The sequence below is a fragment of the Sabethes cyaneus genome, chromosome 1, assembly GCF_943734655.1.
Source record: "Sabethes cyaneus chromosome 1, idSabCyanKW18_F2, whole genome shotgun sequence".
NCBI lineage: Eukaryota > Metazoa > Arthropoda > Insecta > Diptera > Culicidae > Sabethes > Sabethes cyaneus.
This window is the reverse complement of record NC_071353.1, coordinates 31,974,082-31,990,305: the sequence shown is the minus strand read 5'-3', so window position 1 is coordinate 31,990,305 and position 16,224 is coordinate 31,974,082. Positions and strand designations below refer to the sequence as shown.

Genomic DNA, 16,224 nt, shown 5'->3' with positions numbered 1-16,224 from the left:
GCTTTTTCAATAATTTTCGAAGATTTTCTCAGTGATTTAATAAAGCAACGATGTGTTTCAATGTTATTTGCTTTGACAACACTGTTCTGAGTCGGATCGTTTGTACTGCTATGTTTACCTCTTTTGTTCTCCCACCATCCTTATGAACAGCGAGTGATACGTCAAACTCGCAGTTTCCCATAAGAACACTAGAGAATAAAAGAGACGACGAATACCGTTTGCCTAACGATGCGGTGAGTGTATGCCCCGATAAACAATTTAGACAGATGGCATTTTACGCATCTATGCCGATACGCTATGCCGATTACGCATCAGATGCCGATTAGTAGGTCGCGGATAGGAACGCGGACTTACTGAATAGGGGGAAAGTTCGAGGGATTTTTTAAGGGGACGTAAAAAAATTCAGATTTCAGAATTGCTTAAAAAAGCACCTTGCGGGTGAAAATAGGTTCGGTCTATTCAAAATTAGTTCCGCCGCTCCAACTTTTAAAGCGAAAAATCAAAAGTTTAGCTCAACAATAGTATCTTCCAATGGTAACAGCTTGAAGAACTAAAGATAGCAAGAAGATTGGTATGCTGATATCCCCCACTCAGTCAACCCATCGCTTGTAATAAGGTAAAACAATCAGTGACCCGCTTAGACTGCTTAAAACTAGTTCTTTACCCTAAATGCCGATAGACATTATGTTCGGTAGCCAGCGGAAAACAAAGTGAACTGTATTAGATGACCGTTTTTTCGAGGGGCGGTCGTCCCAAACACATTACATAGAGGTATAGCAACAGCACGAAAACTGTCCTGAGACAAACGTGTCTATTTGGCAATTCATCAAAAACATTGACTGCGCGAGATACCTTCTGGCATCATTCGAGCATAGAACTTGCTAAAAAACTCTGACTACTTTATTAGGGATCTGTATAAAAGCTATCAAGCTTTTGATATTTGATAATCATATGATAGAAATAATGCACGATGTTCCTAGATAACCGATTTCACGATAAAAATGCACGTTTATAAGATTTCAATAAAAGTTCCGGTTAGTAAACGCACCATTACTAAGTGCGCTCAAATGAATTCAACATGGCCTTTTAAAACAACCGCTGTCGGTAAAATGCAACGAGCGAGACACGAAAGCAGACGATGCTAAATTACCATACGAAACGATTCTCAGTATGCAAGCACCGGTTGTATGAGACTAACCTGGATATTCGGACATTTTAATTAAAATTATTAAGAATTAAGTAATTAATTAAATAATTAAGAAAACTAAGATCAAAAATACACCTTTTATATAAATCAAATTTAATGGTAATGGTACTACATAATGAAGCATAGTTTAGAAATTTATATCGAGAAATATTATGCACATGCGAGATTTACGGTTGCTCAAAAACCTCCTGACAGACTTGAATTTATTATACCTGAAAATAAAAAACAGGCACCATGAAACGAGCAAATATAGTCTCTAAGTTGATAAGCATTTCCTCCTATCAACGCTAATATGCAGAGATATAACGCCCTACACGCTTAAAAAATTGCAAAATATTTGATTTTATAAAAATAAAGAAATTAAGATTAAAGGTCCTAGGAATTTGCGAAAAATAATTGATGAGATTTTTCGTTTTTACAATAATGAATTGTACATATGGTATTTTTCGAACATCAAGCATTAAATTTAGGCTAATTTTTTCAAAAATAACGGCCAAGACAAGATAATAGCAACCGGTAGGGACGCCTATGTATATTTGACTGTCAACCCATTATAAAGCATTTAAATGCACAAAACTTATTGCAAACAAGTTTAACTTAGACCAAACTCTTTGTTGTTAGTCTTTGACCTTGAAATGCGGCCAGGCATTGATAATAATATTTTTTTTGACGTATGACTACGTCTTTGTTTACTATACTGGGACTGGGTAGCACTTTGTGAAAACGAAAATAGAAGTGTAACGTTTGAATGAAAAATTTCAAATGCTAATAACTACTAAACTACTGGACGAAACTGAACAATTTATATGTCGTTGGATAGATAAAATGACTAGCAATTTTATGGAACGGGTAACAGAGCAATTTTAAGGCGCAAGAGGGGGGGGGGGGGCTCCTATACAAATGAAACACAGATTTCCTCAAAACTCGAGAACTAATCAAACAAATGGAACCAAATTTGACATAAGGGGGTTTCAGAAGGTAGGATTTTTTTCTACGGTGTACTGAGACCTCTTCCCCTTCTAAAAGGGGGGGGGGGGGGCTCCCATACAAATAAAATATAAATTTCCTCAAAACTCTAGAACTAATCAAGCAACTGGAACCAAATTTGGCATGTAGGGGTTTTGGGAGGCATGAATTTATTTTGAATTTATTTATTTTATGATGGTTTGAGACCCCTCAACCCTGTGGTAGGAGGATAAGGACTCTCATACGACTAAAACAGAAATTGGCCATTCATAACCATTTCAACCTTTATGATGCACACTAGTGATTTTTAAAAGAAATCTCTATGTCTCAAAGGTTGCAGGTGTTGTACTTATGAACCTCCGTATACGTATTTTCAAACCCACCATTGCATTAAATGAAGAATTGAATCTGACTATTTCGCTCTTCTCTTTTAAACATTCACTTAAACAATGGCACTCACAGATTCTTATAAACATGCATATGCCAGAAATGCAGTTTACATTCGTCTTTGATCTGATGATCTGATATAGTCCTACGTCACCCTTTCGTACAACCCTTAGGGCTGTATACCTTGTAGTTTTCAAGAAACGGTGGTTCTACAATTGATGGAGGGACGGTAAGGGAAAGTAATGATTTTTTTTGGTGTGGAGGGGAAAGAGCGGGAAGGTGAGGGGGGGGGTGTTGCTTATCTAGTAGTTTTCAATTATAAAAATGGATAAAACGCTGCAAAAAGAATTTCTACTTGCAAAAATTCGGATTTCTCAAACTGCAGCATAGCCAAGCCGCTGTAACCTTCCTAAAGGTACCAGTACACTGTTTGCTTTATCGTCAAATTTTCTTCCTGTCAGAATTTGGGCAAATTTTGGTATTTGACAGACATATTTGTCTTGCCCAGTACACTGTTTGTCAAATTTGATGTCAAAAATTCGATCTGAGACGTTACCCGTGTTACAAAATCAAATAAATTTTGACATATTTTGTGGGGCCAGTACACTGTTTGCAAAACAGCATGAAATTCGTGAGATTATCAAATACATTCGGCCCGAAAATGTTTGCGCCAGCAGATTTCTGTGCAGATCAAACAGAGCAAATACGCAAAAAAAAGTACGCTCGCAAAGTGAGGCAATTCATTTAACAGGAAGCTGAAAGCCATTTTAATTTTTTTAAACACGTTTTAATACAGGCATTATTATTAATTCAAAATAATTAATACAAATTACTGCGGTATGAAAAAATGCAATTTATATACACTGAAGTCGCTTTTTACGAGATTTTTTACGCGACTATTTTCACGCGGTTTTCGGAATTTACGCGGTTTTTCTTACGCGGTTTTCGGAATTTAGGCGGTTTTCTGAATTTACGCGGATGTGGTCAAAACGTCTATTTTTACACGTAGTGTTGAAATCCACAGTTTTTTTTACGCGAAATTTTGTTTTTTAAGCGGAATTTACGCGGTTTTTTTACCGCGGTTTTCGGAATTTACGCGGTTTTCAGAATTTACGCGGTTTTCGGAATTTACGCGGTTTTGATTTACGCGGGAGGTATCCTTCGCGTGAAAAGCGACTTGAGTGTAAATTCAATTTCTACATTTAGTGATGTCCGGTAATTTCTCGATTAATCGATTACAGCATGGAATAATCGAATAATTTGTAATCGAATACTGCCGACACGAGTAATTCATTAAGCGAATAGTTTAAATAAGATTAAAAAATGAGAATAATCCCCATTAATCGTTCATAATCGAAAGATTAATCGAATAATTTAACGAAATATTCGAATATTTATAGTCGAATACTACTAGCTAGTGTTCGACATCGGAACGAAAATTGAAGTCCGGGTTCCGGGCCGGTCCGGTTAAAAGGCGGCACGAACTTTGTTATTCCGACTATAAAGACTAATGATCCGGTCCGATTTGGCTCTGCTCAGGTTCCGGAACCGGAACCGAGCCAAATCGGACCGGAATAAAGTCGGAATGAGAAAATTCGTGCCGATTTTTACCGGACCGGAACCCGGACCTCAATTTTCGTTCCGATGTCGAACACTACTACTAGCACGAATACTGAACTAATCGACCAGTGCCTACTCGATCGATTAATCGGCAATCGAATAATTAAAAATTTCGGACATCACTAATATCAATACCAATGTCAGCCGTGTCGCTGATATTGGTATTGGAATATCAGCCGAATTGACCATTTTACGAACCATAACAACATTGCTGATATTGATTTTGCTTCACAGCTCCCAGAAATACAGATATTTGTGCATGCATAAATTTGGGACCCTACCGTTTTCTCCGGAGTATTTAATTTTCTCAATCTAATCTTTTCAATAATTGCTTATTGCTATTTAATGTGGTTTTAACCAATTGGTCATTCACCAATTCTTTTGGCAGCTCTGTTTTGCTTTCCCGTGGGGCATCTGCGGATTGTCAAAGTACCAGCACAGCACAGGGAAAGCGCAACATCGATATCAGCAAGTCAGCATGTCGCTTTGTCACGTAAAATGCTCTTTTTTTACGAGTTGGGAAATCTGCTGAGCGCCTTAGAAGATACGGTACTATCAGACACCTGAGAAGATACCTCAGGGAGTGGGGTTTAGGTATCCCGACCCCCCTAATGGGGCGTGAGGATCCAGACCCACTAAAACCCTACTCGAGTCTCCAGCCTCAATCCCCCCTGGCACCACCTTATCGGTATTACTTCAGGGAGGGGTATTGTGCTTAATGCACTCGCTTAGATAACTACTGGACTATGGTAGTTAGGCTGTTTATTCGCCGTTGATCGGCTCTCCAGTGGGTTTGTAGCTCGAGTACAATCTGGGTAGCAGCCGCATTGACCGCTCCCCAGATGTCCGAGCTGGAACACATCTTTTGGACTAAGTTATCCGGAGTAGTGTCCTGTCCGCTCACTGCCATCATGCTGCTTCTCGCGCCCGCGAAACGAGGGCATATGAAGAAAGCATGTTCTGCCGTTTCCTCAACATCCACGCATTCGGGACAACGGGGGACTCCGCATGCCCAAACTTATGCAGATACTGTCTGAAGCAACCATGCCCTGACAGAATCTGTGTCAGGTAGAAGTTGACTTCGCCGTGGCGCCTGTTGACCCACCCAGATAGTTCCGGGATAAGTCGGTGTGTCCACCGACCTTTTGTGGAATTAGACCATGCCCGCTGCCATGTGGTCATCGAGGCCAATCTTGTGGTACTCCGTATGCCTTTAGTTCCTCGTTGGTTGAAGCACTCTACGTCTTCGCTGATGATAATGCCAATAGGCATCATACCTGCTAGGACGCAGATTGCGTCATGTGAAACTGTGCGATACGCACTCGCCACTCTCAAGCACATGAGACGATAGGTGCTTTCCAGCTTGGCTAGATAGCTTTTGGTACCTAACGCCGATGACCACACCGGCCCGCCATACCTAAGTATAGACTGGACCACGTTGGCTAATAGCCTTCGTTTGCTGCCATATACCGCAGAGCTATTAGACATTATACGAGACAATGCCGAAATAGCTGTGGAAGCCTTCTTGCAGGTATGGTCGACGTGGCTCCCGAACTTGAGCTTGTCGTCGACCATGACTCCCAGAAGTTTTAAGGACCGCGTTGACGAAATAGTGCAGTCCCCGACGCTGATCTTTGCTTGCTGTACCGACTTGCGGTTGTTCACCACGATAACCTCCGTTTTATGATGCGCTAGCTCCAGTTTCCTGGATCGCATTCAATCTTCAACAATGCTTATAGAGTGGGCAGCCGTCAACTCAACCTCTCTGATAGATTCACCATAGACTTCCAGGGTGATGTCATCCGCAAAGCCGACAATCACCACCCCTACCGGGAACTTTAGCTTCAACACCTCGTCATACATGACGTTCCACAACACCGGGCCCAGTATGGAACCTTGCGGAACCCCTGCGGTGATTGGAACGCACTTCTGACCCTCCTCCGTGTTGTAGCATAGCACACGATTCTGGAAATAATTTTCCAGGATCCTATACAGTGACACCGGCACTTGGACGTTCCGAAGCGAGTTGGCTATGGAGTCCTAGCTAGCGCTATTAAACGCATTTCTCACGTCGAGCGTGACAACTGCGCAATAACGAATACCTGTCCTCTTGGGCTGGATTGCCACCTCGGCTGTCTTAGTGACAGACAAGATGTCATCCACCGTAGATTTGCCTTTTCGGAAGCCGAATTGGTTCCTTGACAGACCGTTTGTACCCTCAGTGTACTGTACGAGTCTGTTAAGGATAACCCTTTCCAACACCTTGCCGGCAGTATCGAGCAGACAGATCGGCCTATATGACGAGGGGATACCCGGAGGTTTTCCCGGCTTCGGCAATAGGACCAGATTCTGTCGTTTCCATCTGTCCGGGAAGTTGCCAGCTTCCAGGCATCTACTCATTACTGCCCCGAATAATTCGGGGGTCTCCAGAATAGCCGCTTTAAGGGCCATATTCGGGATTCCGTCTGATCCCGGTGCCTTGCTCACCGTTAGGGATTTAGCGATCTCAATGAGTTCCTCGTTCGTAACCGTTACTTCCTCCCCGACCTCTAAACCACCGTCGCCCACGTTACTTTGGATGTTCGGCACGGAGACCGACCATCCTACGCTATGGCCTGAGATACTGGAACGTCGGCCGTGGGACGACTCAGCGGCTTGAGGCCAGGGCCTTGGCTCGTGGCGCGGAAAGAGGCCCTCAATGATCCGCTCCAGCATCTCTGGCGATCTCTCTGCGGGTGCCATCACGCCCTTGGCCTTTGCCATTACGATCCTGTAGGCATCACCCCACTGGTTCGCATTGGCACTGGCACATAACCTTTCAAAGCAGGCTCGCTTGCTAGCTATTATCCCACTCTTAAGCGCTGCGCGTGCAGAAACTAGTGCTACTCGACATTCTGCTCTGCCCTCGTCCGAACGAGCTCTTTGCATAATTCTCCTTGCACGAAAGCAGGCTCCGCGGAGTTCCGCAATTTCTTCTGTCCACTAGTAAACCGGTGACCTACCATACCTAGGTCGGCTTTTCCTAGGCATGGTGGCGTCACACGCTCGCGACAGCACCTCAACCAAATGATCAGCGTTCGGATCGGGCATATCGCGATCACCGCACTCTCTTCGGATCGCTTCCACAAATACTTCAGGATCGAAGTATGATGTCTTCCACCCACGGGTGGTTGGAGTGTTGGCTCTACCCGCCGCCTGCCGCCTCGTTATCTGACCAACACCATAGCGGACCGCCTGATGGTCACTGTGAGTGTAGCCATTGTCTACCCTCCAGTCTCCTATCAGACCAGGGCTGCCGAATGTCACGTCGATAATGGACTCTGCACCATTCCTGCTGAAGGTACTTGTGGTGCCGACGTTGGCCAGGTCTACGTTGAGCTTTGCCAGAGCCTCAAGCAGAATCCGACCCCTATGGTTCGTGCGACGACTTCCCCACTCAACCGCCCAAGCGTTAAAGTCGCCCGCCACAACCACCGGCCTTAGACCAGTCAGCGCAACTGATACTTGGTCTACCATCCGCGTAAACTGCTCGATCGACCAACTCGGCGGAGCATAACAGTTGCAGTAGAACACTCCACCCATTTTGGCAACCGCAAATCCCTCGTCTGCAGTTGACACAACCTCTTGAACCGGGAACCTGCTTGTCGTCCATATAGCCGCCAACCCGGACCTATCCGAGACCCAGTTACCGTTTCCGGCAGGGATGCGGTATGGGTCCGAGATGATGGCAATGTCCGTCAACGACTCAGTAACTGCTTGGTATAACAGCTGCTGGGCCGCATGGCAGTGGTTCAAGTTTAGTTGTGTTACCTGCACTACGCCCGTGTTTTAGTCGCAGGCGCGCCTGCCGGGCACTTTGAGCCTCCTGTTGTGTGCTTAGCGTCCCGTTGGCCTGTACATATCAGGCACTTAGGCGGCGCCGAACAGTCCCTCGCTATATGGCCCGTACCGCCACATCTTCTACACAGGTGGCTTCTGTCAGGCCCCTTACAGCTCCAGGACTTGTGCCCTCGCTCAAAGCACCGGAAGCAAGCCTCCGGCTGCTGGAACACGCTCAGTGAGCATACGGACCATCCCACCTTCAGCTTGGCCGCCTTCAGGGCTGTATTCCCGTCTACCAGTGGAAGTCTTATTGTAGCTACCTGGGTTCCCGCCGGTCCCTTGCGCAGACGAACTGCTTCGGTAGTCACCACCACGTTACATTGCTCCTTGAGAGCTCGTGTCAGTTCGACCGCTTCAGTGATCTCGTCCAGGTTTTTAAGCTGGAGAGTCATCTCAGGCGTCAGTGCGCGGATCTGTATGCCATCACCAAGGACCTTTTCTGCCAGCACTTTGTAGGCAGAACCCTTCTCAGTGGCATCCTTTTTGAGCTCAAGGATCATGTCGCCGGTGCGGGAGCGGCGGATACTCCGTACATCCGCGCCAAGACCCTTCAGCTGCTCATCCCCTCTCATGGCCTTCAAAACTTCTGCATAGCTCAGCCCCTCAGTTTTGAGGATAAGGGCATCGCCTTTGCTCCTCTTTTTTCTGGCCACTTTCGGTGGAGTTCGATCCTCCTCTTTCTTCCTGGCCTTCTTCTTTTTCACTGTTTCCCACTGATTGTCGGGAGCTAACTGCGTCTTATTACCCTCGGAGGGTTTCACAGTTTGCTTAAAATGCTCTTTACATAAAGGCATTGCTTGGTATATAATAAGTTCGGCACCAACTTTTCAAAAGGTCGTAAGCAGATGCCAGATATATGCAACAAACATTTCTGTTGAATAACAGTTAATCAAGCGCTTATTACCCGGTAATCTATACCCCTACTATTCAAGAAAAATGAATACTGCGGAAAAATAATGTCCCAAATTTATGCATGCACATAAATTTGGGACATTATTTTTCCGCAGTATTTCATTTTTGCAGTCTAATTTTTGCTATAATGTACATAGTTTATGAAGTACTAGTACGTATTATAGAGATTGCTGACATTTACCGCACGCACAGTTCGCCGCGTATACGTATACGCGGTTTGTTTGCATCTCCAAATTTTTTTTCGCTGCGAAAAATTTTTCACGATGCACACAAACACTGTAACACGATGCACTGTATTAGTCGCACATTAGCAATCCTGATACCGTCCGTTATTATGGCAGATGGTGTAAAAAGCTGGATAGCGCATCACTGTGCGATTACAGCGCACTTCTTGCGACACACAAAACCAGAATAAAATTGAATGTCACACAGCTATCCACCTATTCACGTGCGTAATGACGGCTAGTGGATACAACTTTCGGAAAACGTTAGCATGCTTTTGGCTTTGTTCACGTTAAGTTAATATTTCCAGCCTTAATTGTCGTTGTAGAACTTTCAAGCATACGTGAGCGGAGTTCCCAAAAGCAAATAAACATTGTCGAAAAATGTACCCACTAGCCGCCATTAAGCGCGCGAAAAGGTGGATATGCATACAATTATTGTTCATATTTTCTAGTAAATTATCCATGTTAACAGAAACAGAATGTAGCCTTTCGATCCTGAAATGAACGTTTACATGCTGACTATTTACTAGATTTACTAGAATAATGTTTCACATATGTAGTATTATATACGTGGTAGTGCCTAATTTTAGAGGGTATTTAAGGTGAAATTAGTCGTAATCGATTCTGCCAATTTCAAAAGCAGTTTTTTTGTTTGAAACAAAAATTCTGTTAATGAAAATATATTCGCTGTGTTCAGATTGGCAAGAAGAAGGCAGTATTTATATTTTTACAACCAGACCCCAGCTATTGGGTCCAAAAACTGCTTTCGAAATTAGGCTCTCCGACGAAAAGTTAATGACTGCTATTTTCCCGTTAAACAAATCATGTTCGAAAAACAGGTCTATTAAGTGATCTCCTCATTATTCATAATCTTTTTAACTTTTCACTATTGATTTAATAATGTCCTGATTTATTCCAGTGTCATTTCCTTTGCAAAACTCCCTTTCTGCACGATTTTTCCTGTACCAAATTCGATTTTGACAGCAGTTCAAATAATAAACATTGTGAGCTTTTTTGATAAGTTTCAAGCAAACAAACCGGCGAACAGCGCAAAATGTTACGAAAACAAATTTAATTTGATTGGCATATTACACTGTTTTACAAACCGCCAAATTTTATTGGAAAAGCTCGGCGACATTTTGAAAAATAAAATTTGTTCGAATATTTGGTTGGGTCAGTACACGGGTTTTCAAATTTATTTGATGAAATAGATCAAATATTGGATGATTCAGCAAACAGTGTACTGGTACCTTAATGCATTAGAAAAATTTTTACAAATTATGCATTGGGATCGAAAACGACCCAAGTTTTGAAATTTCTATCATTCATCCATTTTCAATCCGAATTTCGTTTTCTTTACCTCATTTGAAAGCATGTTCCGGAACCAATGGTCAACTGGCCATTCGGGTCCAAAATGTTCCCATTGTACTTCCACTAGTCTTGTTTTATCAAGCTAATGTGGTTTGATGTGCCGCAAAATGAAAAATGTCCCCCGGGACCTGGAAGTGGATGTTCCGGAACCGACTCAGAAGTTGCCATTAGTCAACAAATATTCCCTAACATACCTTGGAGGGATGGAAACTATCATTAAAAATCGTTACTGATAACCATCAGTAGTTTCAGTACGTTACTGATAACTTTCAGTAATTTTACGCATCACGGCATTGTAGCAAAAAAATAGGAAATTGTAATATTAACTGCATTATTCATTGTAATTTTACATTGTAATTTATCCGGTGGAATCATGGAGGCTCGCGCAACTACCGACCAGATTTTTCCATCCGACAGATCTTGCAGAAATGTTGAGGGTACATCGTGTCCTCGAATCACATCTTTATTGATTTCAAAGCAACATACGATACATCGAGACCAGCTATGGCACATAATGCACGAAACCGGTTTTCCGGATAAACTGACGCGACTAATCAGAGCTACATTGGAACGAGTGATGTGTTTCGCACGTCTCGGGGACACAATCTAGTCCCTTCGAGACACGGCGAGGGTTGGGACAAGGTGACAGCTTATCCAGTATGCTGTTCAACATCACTCTTGAGGCGGTGTTCCGACCAGCGGGTATCGAAACGAGAGACATGATTTTCATCAAGGGTAGAAGTATATGAATCACGACATACTTTCACTGCATGTGAATCCCAGAGACTCCCATCTACATCTGACGAAAGTCGGTTGGCTACGGTGGGCCGGGCACGTCGTGAGGATGCCGGACGACAGAGCAACGACAACAGTTCTTTTCAACAACCCCATCGGCACCGGAAACACGAAAACTCAATATGCAAGATGGCTTGACCAAGTCGAAATTGATTTATGACTTTTGAGATGACTGGGAAATTTGCGACGAATGGCCCAAGATCGAGTTGAATAGAGACGATTTCTTAAAACAGGACGAGCCACCCCGGCTCTAGGCTACTGACGATAACGACGACATATTGTGTCACTTTCGACTATCGTACGCAACTACCGACCATTAACTTTAGTCCAACTGATTTTTCTAACGGGACGACGTAACTGTATCAGAAAGCATCAATAACTGCGAAACCTTACTGATACTTAGTGATATTATTGCTTACTGATAACTATCAGTAATTAATGATATTTATCCCATCCCTCTTGGATGAGAGGTTTTGGTCATACCTTTCAAACGAGCTAAAGAAAACAAAATTCGGACTGAAAATGGATGAATGAGAACAATTTCAAAACTTGGGTCGTTTTCGACCCCATTGCATAATATGTAGCTTTTATCTGTGGCTCTTCTAGATGTCGCTGAAAGCTGAAACTTCCTCACAATGCTAATTTTCCAAAGTTAGAAAAAAAGTCTCTAGCTCGTTCCGTTACTGAGTATCAAGCTTTGTAAGTATCCCGATGGGTCGAAAACGGCCCCAATGCACTAGAAAGGGTAACACAACACAATACATATATATGTGTAAATAGTCTTTGATGTTGAAGAGCACTTCAAAACCTATCAAAAACATAAAAACCATTAACCAATACTTGGAGGAAAGCAAAAACAATTTGGCTCGAAAAGGTTACCAACAATTTTTTTTGCCATTTTTCCATGACCCACTCGGCTTGCAAAGAAAATATGCATCTAGTTTATTTTAAATCAACTCGAATATAAGGGAAGGCTTAGGATTGAAGTTTAGGGTAAGAATTAGGGCGCTATTTACATTCATTTGAAAATAATCGAATTTTCGCGACCTGCAGCAGGCTACCCTATTATTTGGAGTGTTACCGCTGGTGCATATAAGGGTTACTAGTGGTCGTTATGAAAAAAAATTCCCGATGAATACAAATCACGTATACGTATACGGCGAAGTGTGCGTAGGACAAATGTCAGCAATCTCCATAGGCTCTATCATTGCAAGTTTAGTGACAGCGCACTTAAACATGGCATTGTGACAGTTCACTGAGGGATTGTTAACGCTAATAAATTCTTCATGATGATGTACTATTTTATTGGTGAACTGCGAGCCAATGATATTTATAGCGTATTCGCTAATTATCTTTGCTATTTCATATTCAAAACGGTCATAAATTAACTCAGATTTCAACGCCGGCTACACAAAAGTGATGTTTTTGGGAAGTACAGGGTGACTGGCAAGATTAGGCAAGTTTATTTTTAATCTGAATATTTGGTAACCAGGGATGGAAGATCAGTAATTTAGATAAAATCTGTGAATTATCGCCACACGCTTAGATCACGATTCGTACAGGTCATGACAAACAGTGAATCTTTAGCGTTGATCACAAGATTTTGTTCTCTAAGCAGTCTCAGCAGTCGATCATAGCTGCGAGAAGGTCACACATGTTGTTTGTATTGCGATTCATACGATGCACACAACCAATCGTCTGTATCTGTTATATTTCTCAACGAAATCATGCAATGAACATGATCTGACATGAGGTTTGTCATAATTTGAACGGATCGCGATAAAGTGTTTGTCGCTTACAAGTAGTGATGTCAATGAATCTGAATCTGATCGCTCCTATGATCTTGATCGCTAGAAGCGAGTTTTTTCCATCCCTGTTGGTAACTCTATTCATTTTCACATACAAGGCGCCCACCCTAAGAATTTGTTGTTTTGATTTGACAAAAACAAATGTTTTCAAATGAGCGCGAATTCTCAACGTTAGCAATCCCGACTAAAACGGCGTAATTTGTGTGTTGGAAAGAGATAAGTTGCATATGGGCTATATTGCCGAAACCTTTTTGATTTTTACCTTTGTTATACTATATAACAAAGGTTTAGAAATTGGTCGAAAAACAAACTTGATCCAAGACACGGAGGGCCGAGTCACATATACCAATCGATAGAGCTCGACGAACTGAGCAATGTGTGTGTGTGGGGGGGGGTATTTTCTCTTGAAAATTTGTATAGAAGTAATTTAGAGTGTATTGTTTACACTGTATTTTTATCGCTTTCTTTCGTTCAGAGAGCCAAGAACGGGAGGGACTGCATACGTACATACGTACAAAGTGCAGAAGGCCCCAAATCGTGATGAATGGCAAAATATGGCGAGATGGTCACGGGCCTGGAAACTGATGTACACCCAGAGGCTGACGAAGCCTCATTGTCTTACTCTTATCATTGATGATGAGACTTACGTTAAGGCCGATAAAACAGGTTATATTTTATTGTCTGAAAGTTTGAAAAGGATTCAGACAATTAGGTAATTTTCTACAGCGTTTCTTCCGTGGTGCAATTTGATGTGGGACATCCATTGGCGTAGCTAGGAACTTTGTCTGGAGGGGGCCTAGGGGTGCCTTCCAAAAAAATTTTGATTATGATCTTGTTACTTTGGCTGTCACCGATAGCACAAGGTATTGTAGGGCGCCAGGCAGGCTTGATGAGGGTCCGCGCAATTACCAGATATGTCGGGAGTACAACCTGTCCGCGCGTCGCATCTTTATTGATTTCAAAGCAACATACGATACAGTCGATCGAGATCAGTTATGGCAGATAATGCACGGTTTTCTGAATAAACTGACGCAACTGAGCAGAGCTACATTGGAAAGAGTGTTGTGTTTCGTATGCATCTCGAGGATACTTTCGAGTTACTTTGAGACGCGGCGAAAGTTGGGACATGGTGACGGCTTATTTTGCATGCTATTCAACATCGCACTTGAAGGGTTGATCCGACGAAACCGGAATCTAGGACAAGTGTTCTAAACGTAAATGCGGCCAAGACCAAATACTCGAAGGAAACAAACGCGTGCCTCTCGCGGACGGTAACTGTTGATGGCGACGAAGTGGAAGTGGCAGATGGGTTCGTGTATTTGGGATTGCTGGTGCACACGGACAACAACACTAGTAAGAAGATCTAGTTGCGCATTTAAGCTGGAAATTAGGCTTGCTTAGCCCTTCGAAAAACACTAGGCATACGCTATTTTCGAGCGGAAGGTACTGCGGACGATATTTGGCGGAGTACAAACTGAAAGCGGAGAATAACGGAGACGAATGAATCATGAGCTACAAGCACTGTTTGGAGAGATTGCCATCGTCATCTGGCGAAAGTCAGTAGGCTACAGTGCGACGATAATAGTTCGCTTTAACAACTGCACCAGCATCAGGATCAGGGAGGCTCAACGTGATGGCTCGACCAGGTCGAAAGTGATTTGCGACTTCTGTGAGTGGGAAATTTACGACGAGTGGTCCAAGATGTACTTGAAAGGAGACGAACGCTTGAAACAGCCTGAGGAGGGGTGGCTACTAAGCTACTGACGACGACGACAACTACGCTTTTGCGATGCCTAGTGAAAAAGAAAATATCTACACAGCGGAAATATATACACTGAGTTTTTTCCCGGTTTCCAATTCCAATGAGGAAAATTTCTGGAGGGGGCCTGCAGAATTCTGGAGGGGGCTTGGTACCCCAGGCACCCCCTTTAGCTACGCCAATGGGGACATCCTATAGAGGTATGACGCTGTTATAAGAGGTTATAAGTTCTAAATTTTGCAATTTACTAAATTTGTTTGTCTTTCATAGCAAAGCAAAGCAAAGCCTAAGTGCTACATTTCGTTTTCGAAACTTGACCTTTTGTCTTTGTACGACAGACTTCGCAACCAGCTGTTAGAGTGCAGGACAATTGCAGGGCTAGTTGCTACGAGCCTATTGACTCGAACGGCCTCTCCCAGTCGAGATTCGAACATACGGCGATTGGTTCATTAGGCCAGCGTCATACCTCGAAGCCAACTGTGAATCTTTCATACATTATACAATTTTCGACTATGACAATGGTTCAAGAACCTTAAATTGAATTAGTTTGAATTTAAGAATGATAAAGTTTCTACGACGAATTGTGACTGGTGTTTACAGGTCAAATCAAAAGTGTGCTTTTCGGTTTCAATTCAAAAGTCTCTAGCCGGAGATATATATATGTAAGCCCTCTGCGCGACTCGTGGGATCCTTTTTAGCGCTAACCAGTATGAGACTATTCAACACGAATAGAAACTTATGTGTTTCTGCATACCTATGTATTTCATACTTCTTCGCTCTGCTAAAGCATTGGCTTCTAAAAGATTTACGATCTGGTGCAGGCGTGGAAGGCGTACTTTTATTCGCCTGGTAATTACTCTGAACAGGCTAAGCGCTCAGAAACTTTGGCAACTGGAATTTGCTTTGTTATCTTTACTCGGTTGTTTAACAGACAGATTGTAATCTTTCGTGCGGGGCGGTAGCAGGTAGCAACTTTTGTATCGGGTTTAACCGCACACTTGGAGCAACGACAGAGACTGTTGTTTTTGGCGTACTTCACATTTGCGTAGTAGAGAGGTGGATATTTAAATTACTCCACCAGTCAGGGTCGTCAACCGGTATGATCGACGGTTTTCGCTATCGCCACAGATGTTAGAGAAAACATTTGGTACGGCCATTTTTACAGCAAATGCTCGTTTTTGTTATAAATCGTTTTAGAAGTGCTGCATAAAGTATGATAAAAGGTGAATGTAGCACAATAACAGATATATAACTGTAAATGATGTTATTTATTCTCATTAGAAATTCATACAA

The 16,224-nt window shown here is 42.8% G+C and overlaps 1 protein-coding gene across 7 annotated transcripts in view; it reads right to left on the bottom strand.

Annotated features, from left to right (window-relative positions):
- Positions 1-16,224, bottom strand: part of LOC128734338 (serine-rich adhesin for platelets) — a 38,680-nt gene that overhangs the window by 19,653 nt on the left and 2,803 nt on the right. The window lies entirely within an intron of this gene.